This window comes from Triticum aestivum, chromosome 5B, assembly GCF_018294505.1.
Source record: "Triticum aestivum cultivar Chinese Spring chromosome 5B, IWGSC CS RefSeq v2.1, whole genome shotgun sequence".
NCBI classification, from domain to species: domain Eukaryota; kingdom Viridiplantae; phylum Streptophyta; class Magnoliopsida; order Poales; family Poaceae; genus Triticum; species Triticum aestivum.
Genome location: NC_057807.1, coordinates 385,330,069 through 385,343,395, shown reverse-complemented (window position 1 = coordinate 385,343,395; position 13,327 = coordinate 385,330,069).

The following is a 13,327-nucleotide window of genomic DNA, read 5'->3' as shown; positions in this document are numbered from 1 at the left end:
CCACGAGAGAGGAGGGCGCGCCCCTAGGGGGCGCGCCCCCCTGTCTTGTGGGCCCCTGGTGGCTCCCCTCCACTTATGCCAGCACCCACACACTCCATCTTCTACCCAAAAAAATCCCCATCCAGCTCAAGCCAGAGTTCTAGCTCGTTTTGCTGCGATTTTTGATCTCTTAGCTCAAAGCTCCATTCGCAAAACTGCTTTGGGAGATTGTTGCTTGGTATGTGACTCCTTCGTTGGTCCAATTAGTTTTTGTTCTAGTGCTTTATTCATTGCAAATTTTTGCTGCATAGGTGACCATGTTCTTGAGCTTGCATGTTAAAATTTTGAGGTCCCAAGCAATTCCAATGCATGATATAGGCTCTAGGCACTTGTAGGAGTAGTTGCTATCAATCTTGTTTAGTTTTATCCACTTTTATTTTGAAGTTACTAAAATTTCAAAAAAATCAGAAAAAGAAATATGCTTAGAAGAATGTACCAATGTGGTTCCTCGGCAAAGAAAGGGCCCAGGATTGCTATACGTGAACAAGATGTTAATTTGCCAAGGGACGCAAATGTACGGGCTTGCAAGTGGCCATCCGATGATTTTATGGTCGAAGCAGGCTTCAAGGAGGAATTTGACGCGTATGTGCGTAATGATGAGTTGGAGGACTTCTTACAAGATAAGTGTCCTCAATATTATCAATTAACTGATTCCTTTGTGCGGAGGTTCGAATATATTTCTTCGCGTAATTCTCCTAGTGTTATGTTTGATATTTATGATACATCTTATACCATGGATTTAGAGGATTTTAGTACTGCCTGCAAACTCCCGCAGTGGGGTAATATTAATGATCCTCCCAAATCTGAAGTTAGAAATTTTCTTGCTAGTATTACTGTGGGAGAATCTAGGGACGTAACACAAGCTACCATAGGGAGCATTCATTTTCCTGCTATACATTACTTTGCTCTCTTTATTGGTAGATGCATTAACGGTAAGGACGAAGTATGTCACATGTGTGCCCCTGATCTTTGTGTCCTCAAGAGTGCTGTGTCAGGTTATAGAGGTTATAACTTGGGGGCAATAGTTGCACGTAGGTTGCATAATAATAATAGAAGGGGAGATTTCTTTGGAGGAATTTATGCAACCCGTGTGGCTAATTTTCTTAATATAGCTCCACGAGAGGGGATATGATTGTACCTCCTGTTTATTTGGATAAAGAAGCTATGTTTGACCATCATTTTCTTGAGAGGAAGGAACAATTCCTCCTTTATCGACTAACCTATAATAGACACAACGTCGTCCCTGTTACTCTTCCTGCTCCATACCTTTTTGATTATCAGACAAAAGGAAGATATGTTGTCACCAGGGAAGAAGCCACTGAATATGAGAGGGGAATGGAGGCAGCTCGCCAACACGCTGCTGCTCAGGAGGCGGTTGCCTCTTCATCTCAGTACTACCCCAGTTTCAATTATGGATATCAGCCAGGCGGTCACTGGTATTAGACCAACTTAGGCCAAAAGCCTAAGCTTGGGGGAGTATGTATTTCTCACCGACTTTACATTCATGTTCACACACTAGTCGTTGGTGCTCATACTCATTCATTGTATTATCCATGTTAGTTTAAATTTCTTTTTCTAGCTTTCTTCTTGTGTGTTTGTTAAACCTTAAGAAAAACCAAAAAAAATAGTTAGTTTAATTTCCTTGCTTGTAGTAGAAATTAAAATGAAAACCCAAAAAGATTTCTCGTTCTTCTTTTACTTGTTGGGAGCTTTCCCGTGTAAATAGTTTTATTTTCTTTTCTTTCTTTTGGGGGTCGAGAAGACCATATTGAAAATGCTTAGTGGATCTTATATGCATGATTGATCATTTAACTTAGAGCCCATATTATTTGTCTTCTCTCTTGAGTTGAATGCTTGCAGATTCCACCTTAGTCCAATGCACATGCACTCTTATTAATATACACATCGTTCGGTCGTGCAAGTGAAAGGCAATAATGATGATTTATGATGGACTTATTGGGATGAGAAAAGCTGGTATGAACTCGACATCTTTTATTTTTGTAAATATGATGATTCATCGTTCTTGAGTCAACTATTATGAAGTAAACATATTTGTAATGACATTTAGAGATTATAGTTACTTGTGCCATGCTTGATTAGCTATGAGTTATAATGGTTTACCTTGCGTGCCAACATGCTATTAGAATGATTATGATGTGGTATGATGGGATGGTATCCTCCTTTGAATGTATTAAGTGACTCGACTTGGCACATGTTCACGCATCTAGTTGAATCAAATTAACATAGCCTTCATGATATTTATGTTCATGGTGGATTATATCCTACTCATGCTTGTATTTGGTGTGAATTAATTCTAATCCATGCTTACGACTGTTGTCGCTCTCTTAGTTGGTCACTTCCCAGTCTTTTGCTAGCCTTCACTTGTACTAAGCAGGAATACTGCTTGTGCATCCAAACTCCTTAAACCCCAAAGTTGTTCCATATGAGTCCACCATACCTTCCTATATGCGGTATTTACCTGCCGTTCCAAGTAAATTTGTATGTGCCAAGCTCCAAACCTTCAAATGAAATTCTGTTTTGTATGCTCGAGCAGCTCATGTTTCAACTAGGGCTGCCTATATCTTCCATGCTAGGTGGGTTATTCTCAAGAGGAGTGGACTCCGCTCCTCATTCACAAGAAAGGGCCGGTAACCAGGATGCCCAGTCCCATGATCCAAAAAGATCAAAGAAAATCATAATAATTAAACAAAACTCCCCCAGGGCTATTGTATGGTGGAGGAACTCGTTGTTTCGAGCAAGCCATGGATTGATGCTTGTTGGTGGTTGGGGGAGTATAAACCTTTACCATTCTGTTTGGGAACTGCCTATAATGCATGTAGTATGGAAGATACAACCATCTCATAGTTGTTGAATTGACAGCGAAAGTATGCCGATCAAAATGTTATTCAATCTTTATTTTAAAATTGAGCTCTGGCACCTCTACAAATCCCTGCTTCCCTCTGCGAAGGGCCTATCTATTTACTTTTATGTTGAGTCATCACCCTTCTTATTAAAAAGCACCCGCTGGAGAGCACACTATCATTTGCATTCATTATTATTGTTTATATTGGGTATGACTTGACTGGATCTCTTTTACCATGAATTACAATGTTTAGTCCGTCCTTGATCTTTAAAGGTGCTCTGCATTTATGTTTTGCGGTCTCAGAAAGGGCTAGCGAGATACCATTTTGTTATATAATGTTATGATTATTTTGAGAAAGTGTTGTCATCCGAGTTTTATTATTATGGCTCGCTAGCTGATTATGCTATTGATATGAGTAATTGTGAGACCTATGTGCTATTGTGAGTATGGTTAGTTCATAGTATTTGCTAAAACTTGAATGCTGGCTTTTCATGTTTACAATAACAAGAGCAAACAGAGTTTGTAAAATTTTTTCTTTATCACTTTCAGTTTATCAACTGAATTGCTTGAGGACAAGCAAAGGTTTAAGCTTGGGGGAGTTGATACGTCTCCAACGTATCTACTTTTCCAAACACTTTTGGCCTTGTTTTGGACTCTAACTTGCATGATTTGAATGAAACTAACCCGGACTGACGTTGTTTTCAGCAGAACTGCCATGATGTTGTTTTATGTGTAGAAAAGAAAAGTTCTCCGAATGTCCTGGAAATCCACGGAGGCACTTTTCAGAATTAATAAGAATTTTTGGCGAAAGAATCAAGGCCAGGGGGCCCACGGGCTGTCCACGAGACAGGGGGGCGCCCCCCTAGGGCGCACCCTCGTATCTCGTGGGCCCCCTGGACCTCCTTCGACCTCAACTCCAACTCCATATATACTATCTCGGGGAGGAAAAAATCAAGAAAAAAGTTTCATCGCGTTTCATGACATGGAGCCGCCGCCAAGCCCTAATCTCTCTCGGGAGGGCTGATCTGGAGTCCGTTCGGGGCTCCAGAGAGGGGGATTCGTCGCCGTCATCATCATTAACCATCCTCCATCACCAATTTCATGATGCTCACCACCGTGCGTGAGTAATTCCATCGTAGGCTTGCTGGACGGTGATGGGTTGGATGAGATTTACCATGTAATAAAGTTAGTTTTGTTAGGGTTTGATCCCTAGTATCCACTATGTTCTGAGATTGATGTTGCTATGACTTTGCTATGCTTAATGCTTTTCACTAGGGCCCGAGTGCCATGATTTCAGATCTGAACCTATTATGTTTTCATGAATATATCTGTGTTCTTGATCGTATCTTGCAAGTCTATAGTCACCTATTATGTGTTATGATCCGACAACCCCGAAGTGACAATAATCGGGATACTTCTCGGTGATGACTGTAGTTTGAGGAGTTCATGTATTCACTATGTGTTAATTCTTTGGTCCGGTTCTCTATTAAAAGGATGCCTTAATATCCCTTAGTTTCCGTAAGGACCCCACTGAACACGGGAGGGTAGGACAAAAGATGTCATGCAAGTTCTTTTCCATAAGCACGTATGGCTTTTTACGGAATACATGCCTATATTACATTGATGAATTGGAGCTAGTTCTATATCACCCTATGTTATAACTATTGCATGAGGAATCACATCCGACATAATTATCCATCACCGATCCATTGCCTATGAGCTTTTCACATATTGTTCTTCGCTTATTTACTTTTCCGTTGCTACTGTTACAACTACTACAAAAACCCCAAAACATTTATCTTTACTTTTTCTACCGTTACCTTTATTATCATACCACTTTTGCTACTAAACACTTTGCTACAGATACTAAGTTATCCAGGTGTGGTTGAATTGACAACTCAACTGCTAATACTCAAGAATATTCTTTGGCTCCCCTTGTGTCGAATCAATAAATTTGGGTTGAATACTCTACCCTCGAAATCTATTGCGATCCCCTATACTTGTGGGTTATCACATGCACGAAAGTTTCGAAGCCTAGCAGGGACACCGTGAGCTCACCCGCGGACAAAGAGGAGGAGGAACATGTGTCGCAGAAGGATAAAGAAGGACGACACCGATGCAAGTGCATGCACGCCGGTCTCGCCGCCCACCAGGGACATGCCGGAGCTTGCCGGCATTGTGCGCACCCGCATAAACGCGTTCCAAGAAAAGAACCTAGAGCGGAGGACGAGCAACGGCGCCTACAACGCAAAGGTGGTAGGGCCTCCGGGCGGCAAGCCAAAGGCGGTGGTGTACTTCACCAGCCTCTGCGGTGTGCGCAAGACGTTTGTGGATGACTGCACCATGCGCAGCTTCCTGCGCAGCTACGACGTGCGCGTGGACGAGCGCAACATGTCCATGCACGCCGCCTTCAACTCCGAGCTCGCCTAGCTCCTCACCGGCCCCAACACCACGCTCCCGCGCGTGTTCGTCAACGGGCGGTACCTGGGCGGCGCCGAGGACAAGGCCAGCGCTTGAATTGCCGGAGGCAGGGGCCATGGTCGACGAGCTCCTTCAGCGGGCGCGAATGCACGGCGGATGCGGGGCGCACAGGGGCGGAGCAGGCTGGCGCGGGCGGCCAAGCCAGCTGGAGCAGGGACGTGGGCTGGCATGCGGAGGCGGGATGGGGGGAGCCGGCCGGGCACGGGCCGGCCACCCGGAGCCGGTGCCAGAGAGTGATACGTCCATTTTGCATCATGCTTTTATATCAATATTTATTGCATATTGGGATGTTATTACACGTTATGTCACAATACTTATGGCTATTCTCTCTTATTTTACAAGGTTTATCATGAAGAGGGAGAATGCCAGCAGCTGGAATTCTGGGCTGGAAAAGTAGCAAACTTTGGAAACCTATTCTGCACAGCTCCAAAAGTCCTGAAACTCCAAGAAAGTCATTTTTGGAATTAATAAGAATTATTGAGCGAAAGAAGTACTAGAGGGGGCCACACCCTGGCCACGAGGGTGGGGGGCGCACCCACCCCTACTGGGTGCGCCCCCTGCCTCATGGGCCCCTTGGTGGCCCTTCGGTGCCCATCTTCTGCTATATGAAGTCTCTTACCCTGAAAAAAATCATAAGCAAGCTTACGGGACGAAACTCCGCCGCCAGGCGGAACCTTGGCGAAACCAATCCAGGGCGTCAGCGGAGCTGTCCTGTCGGGGAAACTTCCCTCCGGGAGGGGGAAATCATCACCATCGTCATCACCAACGATCCTCTCATCAGGAGGGGGTCAATCTCCATCAACATCTTCACCAGCACCATCTCCTCTCAAACCCTAGTTCATCTCTTGTATCCAATCCTGTATCAAAACCACAAATTGGTACCTGTGGGTTGCTAGTAGTGTTGATTACTCCTTGTAGTTGATGCTAATTGGTTTATTTGGTGGAAGATCATATGTTCAGATCCTTAATGCATATTAATACTCCTCTGATCATGAACATGAATATGCTTTGTGAGTAGTTACGTTTGTTCCTGAGGACATGGGTGAAGTCTTGCTATTAGTAGTCATGGGAATTTGGTATTCGTTCGATATTTTGATAAGATGTATGTTGTCGCTCCTCTAGTGGTGTTATGTGAACGTCGACTACATGACACTTCACCATTATTTGGGCCTAGAGAAAGGCATTGGGAAGTAATAAGTAGATGATGGGTTGCTAGAGTGACAGAAGCTTAAACCCTAGTTTATGCGTTGCTTCGTAAGGGGCTGATTTGGATCCACTAGTTTCATGCCATGGTTAGGTTTACCTTAATACTTCTTATGTAGTTGCGGATGCCTGCAATAGGGGTTAATCATAAGTGGGATGCTTGTCCAAGAAAGGACAGTACCTAAGCACTGGTCCACCCACATATCAAATTATCAAAGTAACAAACGTGAATCACATGAGCATGATGAAAACTAGCTTGACGATAATTCCCATGTGTCCTCGGGATCGCTTTTCTCATTATAAGAAATTGTACAGGCTTGTCCTTTGCTACAAAAAGGATTGGGCCACCTTGCTGCACCTTATTTACTTTCATTGCTTGTTACTCGTTACAAATTATCCTATCACAAAAATATTTGTTACCTACAATTTCAGTGCTTGCAGAGAATACCTTACTGAAAACCGCTTGTCATTTCCTTCTACTCCTCATTGGGTTTGACACTCTTACTTATCGAAAGGACTATGATAGATCCCCTATACTTGTGGGTCATCAGAGAGCTCGGCGGCGGCAAGCAGCCGGGCAGAGAGAAGTGGATGGGGAGAGAGAAGGTGGGGGCGTTGCAAGGAGAAAGCGACGGAGAGAGAAGGTGGGGAGGAGATGTGGCTGCAGGTGGGCCACATGATGCAAAAAATAGCACCGGCCTCCCCAGCTCCCCCCCCCAGGGGGCTGGGTATGGGGTGGGATTGCCGGGGCTACTTTTACTCAAATCTGGCAAAAAACAAGGCTTTGGGGGCGTGAGTGGAGGTTTTTTAATCACCGGGGCTAAAAAAGTGGTCCTCGGGGTGTTCTTGGGGGGACGGGTGGAGATGCTCTAAGTGTTGCACCAGAGCGCGAACCAACCTGTGATTGGACGGTTAGAGGGGTAGTGGTATCCCCAGCCGACCAGGGTTCAAGTCCTGGTGCTCACATTATTCCTGGATTTATTTCAGGATTTCGACGAGGCACCTACGGTGACTTCATAAATCTCAAGATGATATGTCGGCTCAGTCTCTCGAAGGTGCTCATAGGGGTAGGGTGTGCATGTATGCATTCATAGGGATGAGTGTATGCACGTATGTATGAGCATTTGCATCTGTACTGTGTTCAAAAAAAAGTATTGCACCAGAGCACAATTTACTTCTAATAGGCCATGACCTATAGGTAAATAAAAGAATCATTCTGAGCGAGTACATAAGAGCGATCCACTTTTTTCATCAGTTTTATGGGAATACCAAAGATCTTTCGCCGGAAAACTTTTGAAAGAGAAAGAACCCTCATTAATATCTTCATGCTCGGTCCAATTTTGTAGTATGTTTCGGCCAAAGAAAACCCCGCTTCATGGCATGATTGCCAGAATCTTTTGAGTAATGTTGTTTTACGGCATCTTCAAAGTGGACTCTCAAACCTTCCGCAATTGTCCGGACAACCATTCAATAGTGTCCATATCAGTACGCAGACCAGCCCGGAAGTCGGTTTTTTGGCAAAACGGAAGCAACCCAAGGGACTTTGCAGGAGTCTGGACACTAGCCACCACTAGTGCAGGTGGGTCCTATACAAATGGTTTTTACCCCCTATTGGTGTCCTGGATTAGGAGGTACTTGCCACGTCGGCCACTGGAGATGGGCCAGGTCGAAGACCCACCAAAGATAGACAAGTGGACCATGCTAGCCCTAGCCCTCGGTGTAATCAAGATGAAGAGCTCCTGGAGGCTTGGCCTACACTTCAAGCGTATTTTGAATGGTTCGCATGTTTATCCCTACATTGTAACCAACCATGTGTAAATCCTAGGTACCCCTGACGTCCATATAAGCCATGAGATTTAGTCCATAGAGGCACGCATTCTCATTCACAAGGTTTAGAGCTTAGACACTCATTAGATCAATTTGTACTCTATACCACCTCACAATCAATATATTAGAAGCAGGACGCAGGGTTTTACCTAATCAAGAGGGCCCAAACTGTGACGGCCGGATAATTAAGCTACAGTAAACCCATGATAAAGGTGCCAAGTCATCACATTACTATTGCTAGTCCTCGCTTGATCCAAATCACTGATCTTTTCAAACTCAAAATTCAAAAGTCCAAAAATTCAAGTTTATCAAACATGCAAAAGAAAATGTTCAAAGTGTGGCAAATATACCATAACTAACTATGGTGGTGACCCAACACTTTTGTGACATGTTTAATCCTTTTTTTTGAATATAACAGTGGCTTAAACAATCATTTAAATGCCTTTCCATTTACGAAAAATCTCAAAGAAACTCGAAAGCCTCCCAAACTTTTCGTGGCAGTGCTAGTAAATGCAAGGTATTTATCTGGCCCAGTCCCACATTGTACAAAATACATTTGCTAGCTAATAGAAATGAAAAAGGAAAGAAGCAAAAAGAAAAAAAAACCCTCTTGACTCCCAGTGGGCCTAGCCCAGCAGACCCAACCCAGCCGGCCCACCTTGCCCTCTCGGTCACTCCCCCTCCCTTCCCGTTCCTCTGTCTCGGTCACGACAGGGGCATGGCTGCCCCCGACCACCTCGCTGGTGATGCCCGGAGAGGATAAGGCCTCCACCAAGGCCTTCCCCCAGATATTTCTCCCACATCCACCGCATCCACTCGCCCACTTGCCCGCTCTCTCCCTCCTCTCGCTCGCTCCATCTTCCCCACAACGGCCAAGCGCCATCGTCGCCATCTCCACGTCGATTCCGCGGCCACCGCCTCCCGTTCGCCTTGCCGACATGCTCGAACGCCTCCCCAACATCAACTCCGTATACTATGTTGAACAGAACGAGCCGGGAAGCCTCTACGCTGCCGCCATCTTCTTCTCCTTGCTCGGATCGCCGCCGTCTGTTGCCGTTGATTCCGGACGCTCCTTGCCCCCTCCCCCGAGCACACTACCACCTCCCTACGATTCCCAGTGAGCCACCGCATCTTTCCCTTCCCTCTCCCATACGTTTCCGCCACCGTAGCCGTCGTTGTCGTCGCTGCTCGAAGCGAGCGCTGCCGTGCAGCTCGTCGCCGTTGTTACAGTTGTTGCCATGCTCGCTCGATCATGGGAACATGCTTAATGCAGCTCGCCGAGGACGCCCGTGCCGCTTGCCCACCTCGTCGTCCCCCGTAGCGCCATTCCCGATCGTGGCCGAACTCCGGCGAAGTTCTCGAGCTCGCCGCCGTCGCTACCCGTCATCTCCGGCCACAGTATCACTAGCGTTCGACGCAGCGTCGACTGGCCACTCGAACACCACCGACCGCGTCACTTGCCGTGCCCCACAGCGCTGAAACCACCTTCGCCTGAAGTCCGGCACCGCCGGCGGTGGTCGCCATCGACGTTCCCGGTCGCCTTAGCCGCTCCAGCCGATGTCGTTCAATATGCAGGTACAAAAGCAGGCTATGCATCAGAATAGGAGCAATCAATTACAGTAGCAAAATATAATGCAAGCATGAGAGAATAGAATGGGCGATATCGGGATGATCAAAAAGGGTGGGCTTGCCTGGAAGCTCCGCTGAAAGGGAAGAAGGATCATCGTCGACGTAGTCGATCATAGTGGCATCAGCAGCGGTCTCGGGGTCTACCGGAGAGAAGAGGGGGAAGAAACAGTAAATACAGAGCAAACAGATGCATGACTGGCAAATAAGCGGTGCTAGAGGTGTTCTAACGCAGTGCTAGGTGATACTGGCGAAGGGGGAAACATCCAAGAAAGTTTTCCCGGTTCCAAATGTTTGTCAGACAGATGACCGGAGGGGAAAGGTTTGATGTTTGCTATACTAGGGACGTGTGGCAGATGAACGGACCGTGTATTCGGTTTCATCTCGTCGTTCTAAAAACTTTCATGTAGAAAACATTTTCATCCGAGTTACGAATTATTTTATATGATTTTTGAAAGCTTTAACAATATTCTGAAATTATTTAATAACAAAAATGGAATATGACGTCAGCATGACATGTTGATGATGTCAACAGTCAATAGAGCGGCTGGCCAGGTCAACCTGACCAGTGGGTCCCACATGTCAGCAACTGTGGCACTAACAGTTGGTCAAATTGACTAACAATACTAGTTAGGGGTGTGGGCCCCATTAGTCAGTGACTATTTTGTTTAACTAATTGTTTTTATTTATAAAAACATTTAATTAGCCTAATTAGCAGAAGGGGCCCACATGGCATGCATAGTAACTGCATTGACCAGAGTCAACGTGGTCAACTGGGCGTCGGGGCCCTCTGGTAGCTTCACTGGGGTGGCCCCCACAGGGCAAAGTCGGTGCCAGGTCAGCACGGCGGCCGGAGCAACACCGACGACCACAGGAGACGGCGGTGACGCGTGGGATTCATCCACAAACCACCAAAACGAATGCGGTCGGTCGCGTTCGAACGCGGAGACGAAGCCGCGTCGTTACCTACCTGCTTATCCTAAACTGCTTAGTATAGGTTGGCTATTGATCCATCAATGACCCCCACTTGTCCTTGTTGCCCCTGCTTCATCATCGACGCCTCGATCAACATGATCGACGACCAGAGCCCGACACCTCACATCACATCACGCCCCTTTTTGTTACTCGACTCTGCGGAGTTACCATCGAGTGACGAGGGTGGAACCTCATACACCACTCCTGATGAGATCTCTGTAGTGTAGCTATTCGGCCGTGGTCAACGAGGGTGGTTCCTCCTTCACCATTCCCGATACGGCTCTGTTGTGCAACACCTCAAGTGTGAACCTCGAGGGTGGTTCCTCTTACATTCACCTTGATGATTACATCGAGTGGAATCCTCCGAGGGTGATTCCTTGGGGTCCCCCCTTGATGTTTGGACACACGGTTACATTGACTTTACTTGAGACCTTGGTGAAAGTCGGGCAGGCCCGGAGAGCACCCGCAAGATAATGACGTGGCACGGCCGGGCATTCTGGGCCCTTGCCGTAAGTCCACGAGACGGGGCGGCGGGGTCACTTCGATCGTGAGTCTCTGCTCGTCTCCGCAAGCTAATAATACACTATGGTTTGGGTATTTGTTCTGAGTTGGCCTCTGGACTTTACGCACCATCCACCATGCGAGAATAGTTATGGGCCTCGGCGTCGTGGTATCAGCCGAAGCTTTGTCAGATGTCTAGTTCAGCAGTGCGGCATGGCTGGGCCGGCACCATCCTGTAGTGGTGGAGCCTGGACCCGCCCTGTACGCAACGATCCGGAGTGCAACGGGCGATGGTCGCAGACCCTGGAGTGCTTAGGTTGTAGACCGGCGGGGACCTCTCTGCTGAGCCTAGGTAGGGTTGCGACGTGTTGATCTTCCGAGGCCGGGCATTGACCCAGGAAAGTGTGCGTGTTGGAAAACGTGGTGCACCCCTGCAGGGAAGATTATCTATTAATAGCCGTGTCCACGGTAACGGACATTCATACTTATATCCTGATATTATACAACTACAAATGGATACTTGAGATATGTGGCTCCGGGATTGCTTTCTCGTGGGGAGTCAAGTAAGGATCTCTGGGCATTAATGTTACAACATGTTTGTTAATTAAACTGCTATTCTTTACTCTTCTACATGCTGCAAGATGCTTGGAGCTACTTGAAGATGCTAGTCTTCGATAGGCTAGGACTTCCTCCTCTGTTCTGGAATTCTGTAGTTCAGTCCACAGATACAAACCTTCCTTTTGATACCAATGCATACTTAGTATAGATCTGATGCTTGCGAGTACTTTGGATGAGTACTCACGGTTGCTTTGCTACCCCTTTTCCCCCTTCTTCTTCTTTCCGGTTGATGCGACCAGATGATGCATCCTTGGAGACAGATGCCACCGCCGACGGATACTACTACATGGAGACCACCGACGACCAGGAGTAGTTAGGAGGTCCCAGGCAGGAGGCCTTGCCTCTTCAATCGTTGTTGCTTTTGTGCTTGCCTTCTTAAGGCACCCTTGTTTAACTTATGTCTTTACTGCTTCCGCTGAGTCTTGTGTATCGAGCTATGTATTCGAGCCCTCGAGGCCCCAGGCTTGTAATATAAAGCCTGTATTATTTTGATTTGTGTCTAGAGTTGTGTTGTGATATCTTCCCGTGAGTCCCTGATCTTGATCGTACACATTTGCGTGTATGATTAATGTATGATTGAATCGGGGGCCTCACATCAACATGGGTAAAACATCGTGTCCCTACTCTTCTTGTTACCATCTAGCTCTGATCATCAAGCTTAGGACCCCCTACCGGGATCTGCCGGTTCTTGCACCAACATTGGTGGCCCATACAGGTCCCACCAGGTGATCACAAGAGCCCGATCGTAGGTCTTACTACTGGAACCAGGATATTTGTCGTCAGCCAGCTCTTTGCCGTCAGCTGACTGATGGCAAAGAATGTCTTTGCCATTAGCTTGAAGAAAACTGACGACAAAGAATGAGCTGACGGCAAAGGGCATGTTTGCCGTCAGCTAGCTCTTTGCCGTTTGCCAGCAGGTGGCATAGAAGCTTTGCCGTCAGCTAGCAGACGGCAAAGAGTGTGGGTGGCCCACTAGCGAGGACCACCTAACGGACACTTTCTTTGCCGTCTACCATCTGACGGCAAAGCTTCTTTGTCGTCTGCTGCGGCAAAGAACCGTGCCCTATGCCAATGACGCCCGCTGACCCATCTCTCCGTCCCCTCTCTCTCTCTCTCTCTCTCTCTCTCTCTCTCTGCCCCCTCCCCGAGCCGCCGCCGCCCCGCGTCACTCCGCCCCCATGTCGCCGCCGCCCC